At 42.6% G+C, this 16375-nt stretch overlaps 1 protein-coding gene across 1 annotated transcript in view; it reads right to left on the bottom strand.

Annotated features, from left to right (window-relative positions):
- The window catches only part of GRIN2A (glutamate ionotropic receptor NMDA type subunit 2A), a 718378-nt gene that overhangs the window by 57417 nt on the left and 644586 nt on the right, over positions 1 to 16375 (bottom strand). The window lies entirely within an intron of this gene.

A 16375-nucleotide genomic window follows, 5' to 3' on the forward strand; every position in this document is an offset into this window, starting at 1 on the left:
CAACCAACTCAAGAGGTTCAACAAATATCTGCACAGAGACTATAGTGTTGCAATCAATAACAAACGAGAACTAGGAAATTTACCTGTAGAAATTGAGAATAAGCTAAACTAGGAATAGTGTAGAATATATTAATGTAGTACAAAGGAAACACCGACAATATTGGTAGGTTTTTACACTTGTATTGTTATGTTGATATTAAACTTTTATATAGATATTGAAGTTGAACAAAAGTTATTTGTGAGATCTTATTTCTAACTTGTTATATAGTTGCACATTGAAAGACTGCATTTAAAATTAAGTGATAAACAGTAGAGTTTGATTTAAGGCATTCCATACCAATGTTTTTAGCTGCAGGGAAAATGTGTTTTCATGATTTAATGCACAATTGTTCAAATGTATTTCATTTCAGTTTATAATTTGACAACTTTCCTCCTCATCACACTTGTCATAACAAATATGCTAATATGAGATTTATTTTGTATATTTTCCAAGCAACAGCCACAAAGACATGAGACATTAGCATTGTTGACTTGCAGCGCAGGGTTCTATTTTGACCATGTATGGAGTTTGTGTGTTCTCTTTTAATTTGTGTGAGTTGCTGCCAGGTATTCAGGTTTCCTCCAACATACTTTTAGTTTAAGTAATAACTGAATAAAATGACTGAAGTGTCTGAGGTAGACCATTTACACTGTAAGCTCCATTGAGGCAAAAACTGATGAGTAAACATTTTCTGTAAAGAGCTCTGTAATATATTGGTGCTAAATAAATCATAGTTGTCCGGGATACTCTCAGATTATTATTTTTATTATTTATTATTTTTCCTTAGTGTTTCATGTAGAAAGCTGATGTTTCATATACTGTAGTGCAAGCATACAGAATAAGCAATGAGGTTCAGGGACCAATTTATCTTTTGAACCTCCTGAAGATCATAGATGAGAGGTCCAAACTAAAGCACTATAGCATGATGATGCAATTCACATTATCACAGGTCTGACTCCTGCTCTCTTTACAAGAAGGAGAGATGGATACAGGAGGGCCCTTGTCATTCTGACAGAGTAGACAAGTATGATTTATTTAGCGGGGTAAAGATATGTAAGAATAGGCTCATTGCTCTCCAGGATAAACATTTAGTAAATACATAGTCTTCTCACCAATGTTTTCTCAAGTCACAGGTATATCAGAAAGCATAACCCTTTAGGGAAATTGGGGTGGGGGTTATTTATAAGCAATGAAGATAGGCTTGCCCATAAAATTGCTAATATTTAAACTATGTACATGTAAATTTGGGATGACAACAAATATATCATTGATTTGATGCAGAATAATGTGAGAGGCCCCATAACATCAGTATTGGCATCTAGAGTATATCTAAAACAGTATTTTATTTGAAATGCGTAAACTCTTATTAGTGCTTTAATTCAATGATAAAAAGGTGGATGTACTATAGAATAGGTACTAATACCTAAACTGCTGAAGGTCCTGTATCCGGGTTAGAGTCTCCATGGTCTAGTAAGAACCTGGAATGGACTGGTTTGGTGATACAAGTGCTAGGAAAGATTGCTAATCTATACCTACTATGATGGTAGAAGAACTGAAGAACTTCCTCTTTCCAAAAAAAGGGGCTCTACTCCATGATGAGGAATAATATAATGCTATTTGTTAACATATTCAATATGCTTATGTCACAAGCAGATACTTTCACAAAAGATTAGCACTATATCTCAACTCTTTCTCCGCTAACACATTTATTCAATGGTGACACTGTACTCTACACTGTACATAATATGGATGACCTCGAAAAATTGCAGTGACCATACCAATTTACTATTGGACAGGAAAGCAACCACATTAGCTATAAATGGCTCTAAGTTATTAACAATGTTGTGACTACATTCAATCAGGGTCTTCTCTGTGACCTGAATACTCCTGAATTGCAAAGAGTACAGAAAAAATAGTGAACTATTATTGCACAGTCAATTTGTATAAAGTAGCCTTTCTAAAAGGAAAACTGCACACAGAATATATCAGATCAAAATCTATTCTGTGTACATGGTATTTCATTTATTTACCCTGGGTTACTTACCAGAAAGCAGTGTGCTACAAGAAAATGGCCACCACTCTCATGCGTCTGTTTGTGTCATAGCTGTTGCAGCAAAACAAGGAGTATTATACATCTTTGTGACTGTGTGTTGTTTCTCCCAGAGTACAGTGCATCTGGAAAGTATTCACAGCGCTTCACTTTTTCCACATTTTGTTATGTTACAGCCTTATTCCAAAATGGAATAAATACATTTTTGTCCTCAAAATTCTACACACAATACCCCATAATGACAATGTGCAAAATATTTTTTTGAGATTTTTGCAATTTTAATTAAAAAAAAACAAATAAATCACATGTACATAAGTATTCACGGCCTTTGCCATGAAGCTCAAATTTGAGCTCAGGTGCATCCTGTTTCCACTGCTCATCCTTGAGAAGTTCCTACAGCTTAATTGGAGTCTACCTGTGGTAAATTCAGTTGTTTGGACATGATTTTGAAAGGCATACACCTGTTTATATAAGGTCCCACACTTGACAGTGCATGTCAAAGCACAAACCAAGCATGAAGTCCAAGGAATTGTCTGTAGACCTCCAAGACAGGATTGTCTTGAGACAGAAATCTGGTGAAGGGTATAGAAAGATATCTGCTGCTCTGAAGGTCCCAATGAGCACAGTAGCCACCTTCATCCATAAATGGAAGAAGTTCTGAACCTCCAGGACTCTTCTTAGAGTTGGCTGGCCATCTAAACTGAGCGTTCATGGGAGAAGGGCACTAGCCAGGGAGGTGAACAAGAACCTGATGGTCACTCAGTCAGAGCTACAGCATTCCTCTGTGGAGAGAGGTGAACCTTCCAGAAAGACAACCATTACTGCAGCAATCCACCAATCAGGCCCGTATGGTAGAGTGGCCAGACGGAAGCCACTCCTTAGTAAAAAGCACATGGCAGCCCACCTGGAGTTTGCCAAAATGCACTCTCAGACCATGAGAAACAAAATTCTCTGGTCAGATGAGACAAAGATAGAACTCTTTGGCATGAATGCCAGGTGTTATGTTTGGAGGAAACCAGGCAACGCTCATCACCAGGAAAAATAGTGTTTTAAGGAAAACCAGGCCAATACCATCCCTACAGTGAAGCATGGTGGTGGCAGCATCATGCTGTGGGGATGTTTTTCAATGGCAGGAACTGGGAGACTAGTCAGGATAAAGGGAAAGATGAAAGCAGCAATATACAGAGACATCCTGGATGAAAACCTGCTCCACAGCGCTCTTGACCTCAGACTGGTTCATCCTTCAGCAGGACAACAAAACCTAAGCACACAGCCAAGATATCAAAGGAGTGTCTTCATTACAACTCTGTGAAAGTCCTTGAGTGGCCCAGCCAGAGCCTAGACTTGAATCTGATTGAACATCTCTGGAGAGATCTGAAAATGGCTGTGCATCAACGCTTCCTACCCAACCTGATGGAGCTTGAGAGGTGCTGCAAAGAGGAATGGGCAAAACTGCCCAAACATAGGTGAGCCAAGCTTGTGGCAACATATTCAAAAAGACTTGAGGCTGTAACTGCTGCCAAAGGTGCATGAACAAAGTATTGAGCAAAGGCTGTGAATACTTATGTACATGTGATTTCTTAGTTTTTTTTTTTAATTAAATTTGCAAAAATTAAAAAAAAAACTTTTAACACATTGTCATTATGGGGTATTGTGTGTAGAATTTTTAGGACAAAAATGAATTTATTCCATTTTGGAATAAGGCTGTAACATAACAAAATGTGGAAAAAGTGAAGTATGTTTCTGGCCAGTGTACTTTTTTAGTCCTTCATACACCTGAGCCACAGTCATATGTTTGCCAATGCAGGCATATGTATACATTTCAAGTCAACCAGGGGGTGATATTGTAAATGTGAAAGTACTAGTTTAAAACCTAGAGTTTTGGAATTTTGCAGACAATAGTTCCAACCAGCAGCAAATTGTTTATATTTGCATTTGGAAGTCATACTGTACATAAATGAGGATCTCTTCTCAGCTGCAATTAAAGGGGGAGGTATTGCTTTGCTGATAGCATTTTCTGAAATCAGTGGGGTGACATCCAATGTGTCTGTGTTCATAGATAGGGAAATCTTCCAGTTATACCTTCATTTTTAATTACAGATAGCAGTGTATTTGTTAGATGTTATTGGTATTGGTTAAAATCTAGGAAATTGCCATTTTGACTTCATTATTACTAGCAGTGATTAAACGTTGCTTGGAAGATCTATTGTGTGAATCTGATATCTGAAGATAGCAAGAAGCTAGCATGGAGAAAACTAACTTGTGGTCTATGAAAAGAGCATAAGCAGCTGCATCTCTCTATCTCTCTGTCTTTGAAAATGTAGCATTAGAGCAGGGGTGGGGAATATTTTTTCTGCCGGGGCAATTTTGATATATAACATTATTTGTGGGCCCAGTGCAGGCCACAACCCTCCATGTGACATCACACGAGGCGGGGCCACAATCACCAGTGATTAAAAAAAATGCCTGGAGCATCCTGACGATGCTCCGGGGAGCTGTAAGGGCAGCGGTGTAACCGTGTGAAGCATCCTAAGGACGCTCCAGGCAGTACTGCTGCATAGATTCTGGCTGCAGGATGCCATTCTAGGCACCCTGCTAGCCAGATGAGGCTAGCAAAAAAAAGCTCTGAGGTCATACCAAATGATTCCGGGGGTCTTATATGGCCCCCAGGCCTGAGGCTCCCCATCCCTGCATTAGAGGCTAGTGAGGGCTGTATGCCCCCACTGGACGGATTGGCTATAATGGAGGTTCAGCAACCACAGTGAAGTCTATACCTTTTGACCATTTCTGAAATTTCATCAGAGGAAACAGCAGACAAATGGCCTGATTTGGAGATGTACACTAATGCCGTAGCAGCTGTGCGAAAATATGCAAATGCCGCAGGCGCTGAAATTTGCCTTGAGACGCCCACCAACGGCTTTGCAAGTCCAAGTGACTGCGTACAAAGATGCAGCTCGTCGCAGATCACTCACTTATCAAACTTTCTGAGTAACGATCAGAATGGCCATGTGAAGTGAGATGTCTGAGCCATTTTGACTGCCGCCCACAAACAGTCCCTGCCTGTCAATCAGTTTGCAAATAAATCCTCACCACGAGCGAAAATGAAACTTGATGTATGCACAGTGTGATATCGGCATTGGAGTAAATCAGGCCCAAGTTGTGGAAAAACATATAATATAACTTACTTTTCTGTAATACCTCGCATATGGAACAGCCCTTAAAGGATTTTAGATTTTAACAGCAGCAATATATTATCCCAGCTACATCTGGATCACTCCCAGGGGCGTAGGGATGAAAATTTTCATGGGTGGGGGCAAAAGGACAAGGACTACTAAAGGCCTGGAGCCCCTTTTTCTCGTGTTTGGTATCTCATTTTACAGCAGTTGCAGCAGTGACTTTATACAAAGACTCCTAATCCTATGTAAATTTTCGTCAGTGTTAGACTTAAATTTTTTCATAGACATTAACCTACTTTCTATTCAGAATTCAATGACAAACTAATCTAATTTGATTGGGAGTAATTTTAAATCTGAACCAACAAATGGTTTTAATTAGCGCCAATAAGAACTAGGGGCTAGCAATAAACAGAAACCGGTCCGCAGCAATTCTAAAAAGGGTTTCTGTGACACCCTCAATTGAAAAAATAGGCAATATGAATAATATATATAGGTTGCGTGGACCTTTTTTGTACAAATTAGTCAAGAGTGTGCAATGAATACAATGTTATTATACATTTATTTCAGAAAAATAAATTAATTAAAAATAGGAAAAAAAACAAACATAAAACATAAAGAATCTATTTAAGATTATATAACGCAGCTCTAATACAAAACTTGACACAATGGACTCTCTCACACTTTTTAAACTCGGCCAATGCAATAGAGTCCGAGAACATGCAAACTCGCTCGTTTTTAATCTAAAAAAACTATCACGATTTAAACTGTCATCCAGGTGTTTTCCCATTTTGAAGATACAACTCGACCAGTGTGAGAGTTTACTGCTAAACTTTACATTTGACCCAATGTTTCTGTATATAATCCTCATGAAACACAGTGGTCAGACTGTATCGCCTTGTGCCCAATAAGAAGCATCTCATAATGTCCAGTTGACAGTACCACAGCTGCCATATAGCAATTAATAAATTAGTTATGAAGAGTCATCCACTAAAAGCCTGTAGCTTGTGTGTAAGTTCGAGGACCTTAATTGGCAGACCTTTTAATTATTCCACATGTCCACCAGTATCTCAGTAAAAAAAAACGTAAAAGTTTTCTGGACAACAAATTAGCTGCTAGCTGTTTAACGGTCTGCAGACCACCTCCAAGTTACTCACCAGTTTATCCGCTTGCCGCACATTGAAGGTAGTGGTGACAATCAGTATGAGCCATGTTTAATTATACAAGAAGATCTGTTAACATTGAGCACATTCAATGTGTGGTAAGCAGCTGATTTAGCCCGCAAGTCCACCCGCTGTCGGCGTTGACTGTTACAAGATAGGCTGAATGCGGTAGCATAAGCGGTAAGTGTAAAAATTCACCGCTCCCGATGTCAGTGAGACTGGTGCTGAGTACGGCAACTCAGTAAGGTAACTCAGAGGTGTTGTTAGCAGTCAGAGCCTTTTTAAATCTTTAGTCACTGCCTCACTGGTTATAGTATGTACTACGATAGCTAGAGATTGAGGGCCTGATTCAGATTTGGGAATAGAAGGCCTGATTTAGCAAGGATCGCTATTGGGATTACGCACGCAATTGGCTGATTGTTGTGCTCTGCGCATGAGTATGCATCACAGTGCATGAACCCTCCACTGCGATCGGGATTGTGATCGCAGTGAACATGCAGACCCATTACATAGTGATTGACAGGAAGATCCATTTGGGAATGGTAACGGAGGGATGGTCGGCAAAATGCAGGCGTATCAATGCCGTTACAGGGGCGTGCATAAATTAGCCACTGCGATGCCATATGCAGCTTGGGCTTTCACTGCATGCGATGAGATTAGCAACTCCTGAGTAAGGTCAGACCTTGTGCAAGTGTGCGCGAGGCTCCGATTGTACTCGATTTTCCCAATTGTTTCGCAGTCTTGCTAAGTATTACGGATATGTGTATGGTAAGGTGGGCGTCCTTATGTTAGACTGCGTATGGCATTGTGATTGCAATCATTACCATATCTTCGCAGTAAAACTGCGTGCATAATTGCTATTGCGCTCTCAATAACGATTCTTGCTTAATCAGGCCCAGAGTAATATATAGCATTTTACATCTGCCCCATGCTGCACTGCAGGTGGGGCAGATGTAGAATGTGCAGAGAGATTTAGATTTGGGAGGGACGTGTCCAAACTGACATCAAAATTGCACTGTAAAAATTAAAGCTGTCCAGCACTTTTGGGCTACATGCAAAAGCAGCCTGTACTTACCCCACATGCATATACATAAACATAAAATCATACTTGCCTACTCTCCAGGTTTGACTGAGAGCCTCCCAAAAATCGGGTGCCGCTCCTGGCCCCCCAGAAAGGCAGGCAAGCCTCCCGGCCCCCGGCGACCGACCCAGCCACCCCCCCCCGCAGTTACAGTGTTAATCCCCAGCAGTAGGGGGCGGTGACACCATTCGTATTTAATCGTGTTATCGTGGCCCCGCCCCCTGCTTCACAATGCCATTAATATTGGCATTGTGAAGAGGTGGCGGGGCCATGATGATGCGATTGTGCTGTCACGCCCCAAGCTCCAAATGTGCATTATTTGCCAGCCATGCCCCCTTTTTACCACGGCCCGCCTTCCGCCGAGAATGCCCTATAGCTCCCTCCCGGAAAGTATGCATATAATTGCACACCTTGCATTGCAACATGGTTTGTCCAGGAACGCAGTTACTTGCCATACAGTATCTTACTCTATTCCCTAATCTGGATCAGGACTTGGGGTATATTTAGTAAAGGGTTTTTAGAAGTGGAGATGTTACCCATAGCAACCAAACAGACTCTAGCTATTATGTACTAGAAGGTACTAGATACATGTTAAATAGAATCTGATTGGTTGTTATGGGCAACCTGCACTTGAGTAAGTAATAGTATACACTTCTGAATCTGAAACAGTATGCACTTTGTGAACACGGATCACTAAAGGCTGAATCAGATGCAGATGCACTTTGTAAGCTCAGATCACTAAAGACTGAAGGCCTGATTCAAAGACGGAGGCAAAGGAAATTACACATGCAATTGAACAATTGTTTACCATCGCGCGTGAATATAAGATGCACTGCGCATGCGAAGCGATCGTACTGCGGTCACAGATCCACATAGGAATCCATTGCAGAGTGAGTGACAGGTTATCAGGGTTTGGGGGGGTGACAGGGGTTGTCTGAGAAACGCAGGTGTGTCGGTCCCTTTAAAGCCGTTACATGGGCCTGCATAAATTAGCCACTGCAAGTGCATACGCAGCTCTGCATGTCTGAAAAGCTCTCAAGGCTGCAGCAGGTCAGATCTTCTGCAAGGCCAAGATGGCCGCTGAATTTGCGGCGATGTTACCGATATTTACACTAGTATGCATTGTCGCACGCATGTAAGAAGGCAGCAGTGGGCATCCTTATGCATGGGAGATCTTTGCTGACATTAGCATATTTTCGCTGCTGCGTTACATGCACAATCACAGCTGCAATCGCATTAGCGCCCATCTCTGAATCAGGCCCTTAGTCAGATGCAGATACTTGAACAGAGCTGGAAGCCACTGCAGCCAGTAGACTGTTCTTAGGGAGAAGAGTGTTATTCTGGCAGTGTGCTGGACACAGGAGATGGTTTAAATAGGGAACACTCAGTGTCTATTGGCCAAGCAGGTCATGTGAGCATGTTTGTTGGAATCTGGCCGACATATGTATTCATATGGGAAAAATCCAAGATGGCTGCACCCATGCTCCACTACTGCAGGAGCTGATAGTAGTTGAAATGCCAGACACACACACAGCAATGCCAACGCAGGTCTCAAGAATGCTAGAAGCGACCGTGGAAGCCACGGATGGCAGTGACGTGACCCTTCTGGACCCAGTATCTGGGGCTAAGGACCTCATTCAGAGTCGGTCGAAGCGGCCGCACGGAAGTACGGGAAAAGGGGACGGATATGCAAATGATTCCCTCGCAAGTTGCGTCCCTAAGTTCGGATCGGTAGCTGGCCGACCAAGGGGAGGAAGCGGCCAGAATTAAAAAAAATACGCCCCCTTCTCGTACGCATTGTACGTCATCTCCGGGCATATAAGGATTAATCGAGACCATCGGGAACCATTGGAACTGGTCGTAGAGCTTAAGGTTGACCATACCCTCTCTTAAGCTCTACGATCATGTCAGTGTAAAAACCTCCCATGTCACATGTGCCATGACACTACTTTGTTAATTATGCACTCCCATAAAACGTATGCACTCCCATAAAACGCCGTTCGCATAATTAGGCACGCCTGCGTTTGGATCTCCACTCCCCCGTTTTCAAGCACCTTCCCCTGTTACCACCCACAAACGCCTCATTCTGTCACTCAAACTGCCGACCTGGCTGTGTTCAAGGAGAGAGAAATTTTTGATCGTAGCGGCTAGTTTGCGCATGCGCATTACAAACTTTACGCATGCGCAGTATAGCAAACATCGTTGGCGTACGACCGTGCGGCCGCTTCGACCGACTCTGAATGAGGTCCTAAGACCCGATGTGTGACAATAGTGAAAGATTGGGAGTTGAGGGGGTCTTTGTTTTGGGAAATATAAGTTCAGTTTTAGAGGTATTATGCTTTAGGAAAAATTATGGATGGAGAAGTGGGGACCCTGACTGTAAATGGATGTAGAGGGGAGGTAGAGGTTGGTGTGGATATGGAGAAGGAGTGGTTGAGCAAGTAAGATGTGAACAGGGAGTGAACAGAGGGTGTGATTCAGCAAATAGCAGAATTGCAAAGCTGCACGCAAGCAGCTTTGCAATTCCATCCTTGCATCTGACACAGCTGCATATGTTATCCCAGTACTGCGACCGATGGTTGTGATGGTGGATGGCGCCAGCCAGCTGAGTAAGCCTCAGCTTACGCAGGCTGGCCGGCTTGCAAGGCCAGGAAACTGTGTCCGTAGATGTAGCCCCTGGCCTTGTATAGCTGGTACGCCCCCATCTACTGGAACGCCGGCTGCCCCCGCACTGATCCTTAAATGCCTCAGCCTGTCAAACGAACAGAGGCATAGCAAGGGCTCACGCATGACCCATTCTGCACATGCGCAGAACGGGTTCTGCGCATGAACAGATTCCCGATAATCAGAATTCTGTGTTCAGCATTACGATATATCATACTGAATTATCCCCAGAGTCCATTGTAGTTAAGCATTTGGTCAATTTATTTTTTATTTTTTACTTTAGCCATTATTGATATCTTCCACCCATCTACATAACATGCATCTGACGGGGGTTAAAGTCCATTTTATTGATTTATTTTCTGTGACATAGCTGCAAGTACACTACAGATATGTTCAAAATGTAACAATGGCCCTCATTCAGACCCACTCGCAAGCGGGCGCACGTACGTTAGGCATACGTACAAAAATATTTAAATTCAATGGCTCGCTCGTATTTTCGTTCGCATTTAAAATTCCTCCCTAAACTCTGACGACCCCTCCTCTAACTAACGAGCGTACGAAATAGCGAGCGTACATCCCCGAAATGGCTTGAAAGGAACGCACGCACAAGTATAAACAGGAAGTGGCCTTGTCAGATGTCGATTACCTGCTCCTTTATTCTGCCTACCTCCATCAATCGTATCATGCCAATCAATGTATCAATTAGCTTAATTGTTTGTTTTTTTTCAACACAATGCAAGAAACTTTACTCTTGTCCGTGTTTGTGTTTACCCGCAGAATACGTACGGATGAAACATTCGCTTTTATTGTTCAAAAAACATGTGAACCACAATTAAACAATTGTTCTATTGCTGTGTATCCCCGCATATTTCCCTGGGTTCATTTCTTTATTTAAATTTGCTTACGCATGTCACTGCATCAAGCCTATCATAACTCTCCAGAGATTTCTGGCCCTGTCGAACACATGACTCATACACTAACCAATAAAATTGCTCCTGTTAATTTCCAAAATACATTAGCCAATCAGTAAATTTTTACACACTTTATCAAAAATGATTTTTAAGAAAAACACCATTGCCATCATGAGAGCCTCCGCATTCACCAGGCGCGAGCTGCTGGTGCTTACGGAGGTCATGGATCGCCGGATCACCAGCCAACCTCAACCCATCACCAACCGGCAGAAGCGCTCCGCGTATGCGGAGGCACGGTCCCGCCTGCGGTCCTTCGGCTCACGCCGCAACATCGGGCAGCTGGAGCGCAGGTGGTCCGACCTGCAACGGCGAACGCCCCGCTTGCTGGCATGCTTTCGCATGCAGATCCAGGAAAGTAAGTGTTATGTATTGTGGTTTTAATGTTTGTGTTTGTGGGGCAAACTGCGTGTGCATGTTTTCCTGTCTGTCCTATTTATTATTTGTACTCATATCTGCGTGTGCATGTTTTCCTGTCTGTCCTATTTATTATTTGTACTCATATCTGCGTGTGCATGTTTTCCTGTCTGTCCTATTTATTATTTGTACTCATATCTGCGTGTGCATGTTTTCCTGTCTGTCCTATTTATTATTTGTACTCATATCTGCGTGTGCATGTTTTCCTGTCTGTCCTATTTATTATTTGTACTCATATCTGTGTGTGCATGTTTTCCTGTCTGTCCTATTTATTATTTGTACTCATATCTGCGTGTGCATGTTTTCCTGTCTGTCCTATTTATTATTTGTACTCATATCTGCGTGTGCATGTTTTCCTGTCTGTCCTATTTATTATTTGTACTCATATCTGCGTGTGCATGTTTTCCTGTCTGTCCTATTTATTATTTGTACTCATATCTGCGTGTGCATGTTTTCCCTCTATTTCTGATTTATTCATTCTACTCCTATTTGGCTTATTTTTTGGGTTGTTTTTTTTTTTTAGTTTTGGTCCCCGGATTTGTCCATAAACTAACCGCAATTTCTTTGACATATTTTAGGGGGACAGCCAAGACTCCGCCGTCACCGTCCGTCCAGACGGCGTTTCCGGCCACTATCCCCAACCCCCAGCCAACACTCCACCCCAAATCTTTCCCCTATTCCCCACTCCTCCCCATCCTTCCCAGACCCTCTCCCGGAAATGTTGGGCATCCTTCCCCTCCGTCCCACTTCCCCCTCTCCTCCACCCACCCCTCTTCCAATTACCCCCTCCCCGAAGTCCATCATAACTCCTCCCCATTCTTTGGGGAATGACGGATCCTCCGAGGAGGATCATGGAGGCATTTCCGGAGCTCCCGTTTTGGCTCCCGGTATGTTTTTATTTTGTTTTTTTTTCAAGCACAAACTGTTTGTATGTAATCATGTGTCGTGCCTTTCTTCATGTTTTTGTGGCTTGACTTTTGGTGATTTTGCAGTTTGCCTTTACCTCTTCCTGGTGATTTCAACATACACATATCATACCTGTGGGAATTTGTACCTAGGCCTTGTATTTTTGGCAGCACCCCCTTTTTTTTTTTTAGGTTTAGGAGTGATTTCGTTGTGTTTTTGTTTTTTTAATGTGGATTCCCTATTGTTGTATTAACCCACACACTTTTCTCACCCACAGAGGAACAGAGGCGTCGGCAAGAGGTGGCGGATTGTGTTGGCCAGATGCGCCAACATGTAATTGGCATTCTGGTGGCCCTCGACCGGCTGTCTGGCCTCCTTCGCCAGTAGTTTTTTTATTTTTGTTAACGTTTCAAAATAAATTTATTCAGACAAATATACGTTCTGGCTCATTTTTTAAATCCAAAACCAAGATAGTTTAGCATGACATAAGTAGACTGTTCCTGCAAGGATTTCCCTTTTTTAAAAGTTAGATTGTGTTTTGTCTTTGTATGTCAAACAGACACAAGAAACACATAACAGTAACAATGTCATTTCCCTTTTTGGGTGTAGTGTCAATTACATATTTCTACATTTTACAGGTTCCTAGTTGGTGCGCAAGCTGCTTAGGCCAATCTTACAAATCCCAAGGTTGGGCCAGGCTTCCTTTTGGTGTGGGTTGGGAAGCTGAAAACATATTTCAGTTTAGCTCAACTGGCGTCAGTACTGGATTACCCCTTAGTCAAATGTAACTTGTGTTAACCTGGTTACACTTGCTGTTAACGTCCCAAAAAAGGAAGACCATTTCACTCTCCAAACATTTATTCACAACATAACAGAGAAAACAAAGTGGTCACTCCCAAAAAAATAACACAGTGATAAATTCAAATACAACACATACCAAGAAATAATTAAATAAAAACAAAAAATCAAGAACTGGTTGACGAAGGACCATGCCAACATGATTCCACAAACATGGCGTTGCGATATGGGTTCCAGAATATATGCCCAAAAGGACCAGATCCAGGTTTGGTAAGGGTAGCAGGAAGTAGTGAGCGTTGGAGTGCCAAAGATTATGTGAACAAACAGAAGATGGTGAGAAAAAAAACACAAAATTAGATGTTCGCAAACAAACACAAACACATTAGGTATAAACACTGTAGTTTTGTTACAACTTACCTAAAAAATCTGGCCACCACATCATCGCGTATGGCCCCCCCACATACTGACCTCCGACCAACCTCGGGGGGGCCATCCTCAGGTAAGGCATCCTCTGGCTGCATTGGGACACCACTCCTTATGGCAATGTTGTGAAATATCCCACACAGGACCACAATTTTTGACACCATATCCGGCACATACATGAGCTCGCCACCAGAGCGGTGGAGGCATCTGAATCGGCCTTTTAAAAGGCCGATACAGCGCTCCACCACTTGCCTGGTGGCTGTAAGTGCGGAATTATACGCACTTTGTGGCCCTGGTGTGGGAGCCAAATAAGGAGTGAGCAGCCAGGACATGCAAGGGTATCCACTGTCTCCTGTGAAAAAAAATAGACAACATCAGGAACACTGTGTATCAAGCTTAACATTGTTATGTACTAAAGGTCTCCACTTACCCAGAAGCCACGCATCACCAGCTTGTAGGTTGGTTAATTTCTGCCATATCCCTGATTGCCGGATGACGAAGGAGTCATGAGCACTTCCTGGTAATTTAGCATTCAGGGACAGGATCTGGAGGGAGGCATCACATACCACCATTACATTCAGGGAGTGATAGTGTTTACGGTTTCTAAATATTGCCTCCAGCCGTGCTGGAGGCTGAAGTGGTATGTGAGTACCATCCACAACCCCTATGATGTGTGGGAAGCCAGCTATTTGGTAAAAATTGGCCTTGGCCACATTAAGGGCACCCATATCCAAAGGCATTTTAATAAAATGATGGAGGTGCTTGAAAAGTGCCTCCATCACTGCCCTCAGGATCCGGGAAAAGGAGGATTGGGAGATGCCCGCCACTATTCCCACCGTTGTTTGAAATGATCCTGAGGCACAGAAATGTAACACCGCCATAAATTGCGTCAGTGGTGGTATTGCTGTTGGACTGTCAATTTGCCGCTCAAGATCACTTTCTATTAATGAGAGAGTGTCTATGATGATTTTGGGAGGTAGACGGTAGCGTCTTAAAACCTCATCATCAGGCATTCCAAAAAGGGTGACACGTGTTCGAAATATCTGGGGCCTTGCATGCCTACGATGCCTACGCCTGGGACGAGTTTGAGGTTGGTCGTCTTCAGGGAGCAGGGCCAGAACAATTCGCCCCAGATCTACCTGAAATTCAAAGTTTACAATGTAAGGCTTTTGAGCCACCCCAAAAGTAACATAAAACAACTTAGCTTTATGATACCATCCATAGCTGCTTACATGCCGGGGTATTGTCATGATACGTATAAACTGTAAAAAAGCCAAAAATGAGACATCAAAAATTTAGAGGGTGATTTTATGTTTGTCAAATTGGTGCAAGCCAACACATAAAATAGGCGAAACACACATTTGGCCATCGATGAAAACGACATTGCACACCGTACGTCAAATAGGGGTCAAATGGACCCCAAAAATGGAAAAGGGAAAAGCAAAACTGGTTTACATGATGAATAAGCCTCGAAAAATGCGTTAATTAGTTCGCAAATGCAAGTCACTACACCAACAGTCAAAAATTTGTTAATTAGTTCGCAAATGCAAAAAAAATAATGGACTTACCAAAATCGAATATATAAGATTTCCCTCAAAAAGGTTTTGGGTCCGAAAGCCAAAACAAACTAAAATAGATGAAATTAGTGTTAAAAAAAAAATATAAAACAAAAAACCAGAAGTAGACACCAATTGGCCACAAATTAGACTGCACAAAACTTACCAAATCAGGAAACGATGGCAAAAAATAAACCAAAAAAATGCAAACGGAAAACCAAAACAACTGTAGCAAACCCAAAAAAATACAAACACCGCCAAATCCTCCAACCGCAAACAACCAAATCCAACCAACTTAACCGCCAACAATCCAACAACGCAACCTCGACTCCACACACACCAAGCCATAAATAGTGTTTATTTTCCCGCACAAATTAAGGATGAATCATAGGGACGCACAATCAATGATGCGGCCGCAAACTAAGGACGCATGTATAAATACGTCACGAAATCACATTTAATTTCTGGTTGATTTCATTCTGGAAGCAGAGACATGGCTTCAGACCAGGGAAACAATGGCCAAAATTCCGGCGGTAAGGCCTTCATGCATTTTGTCTCAATGATTCTTTTAAAACATAATATTGTGCAAGTTGTGAAGTGGCTAAATCTGCATATTTACCCAAATAGGTGAGGAGGATGACATGGAAGAGACTGCTGGCCCCAGTCAACCCGCCAAAGCTGCCAAAAAAAAAGGCAGCCACATTTCACAAGCAAGGAGATGGAGGTTTTGATCCAGAAGTGCGTTGACATCCTGCCCCAGGCAGCCAGGAATATGAGCCAAAGCCAGAAGTGGAGAATGTGGGAGGAGGTCGCCGTTGCTGTCAATAGGGTGGGTGATTATGTCCGTCTAGCCCGGGATGTCAAACGGCGGTAAGTAAACACTTTCCCATCCTATAAACAAACCCCATTGTAAAAAAAAGGATAATGGTTCCAATTTCATTCCACAGATGGGCAGACTTCAAATATCGTCTCAAGCAAAAACTTGCCGACAGGGCTAGGCATGCAAGGGGGACAGGTGGGGGTCCCACCCCTGTGTCATTGGAGTTGACAGACTTAGAAGAGCTGGCACAGGGGTGTGTGCAGGCTGTGGAGGTGTTTGGCGTGTCCAACATGGATACGGACATGCCAGACTTTGC

This window comes from Taudactylus pleione, unplaced genomic scaffold (assembly GCF_031769625.1).
Source record: "Taudactylus pleione unplaced genomic scaffold, aTauple2 ptg000066l, whole genome shotgun sequence".
Lineage (NCBI taxonomy): Eukaryota > Metazoa > Chordata > Amphibia > Anura > Myobatrachidae > Taudactylus > Taudactylus pleione.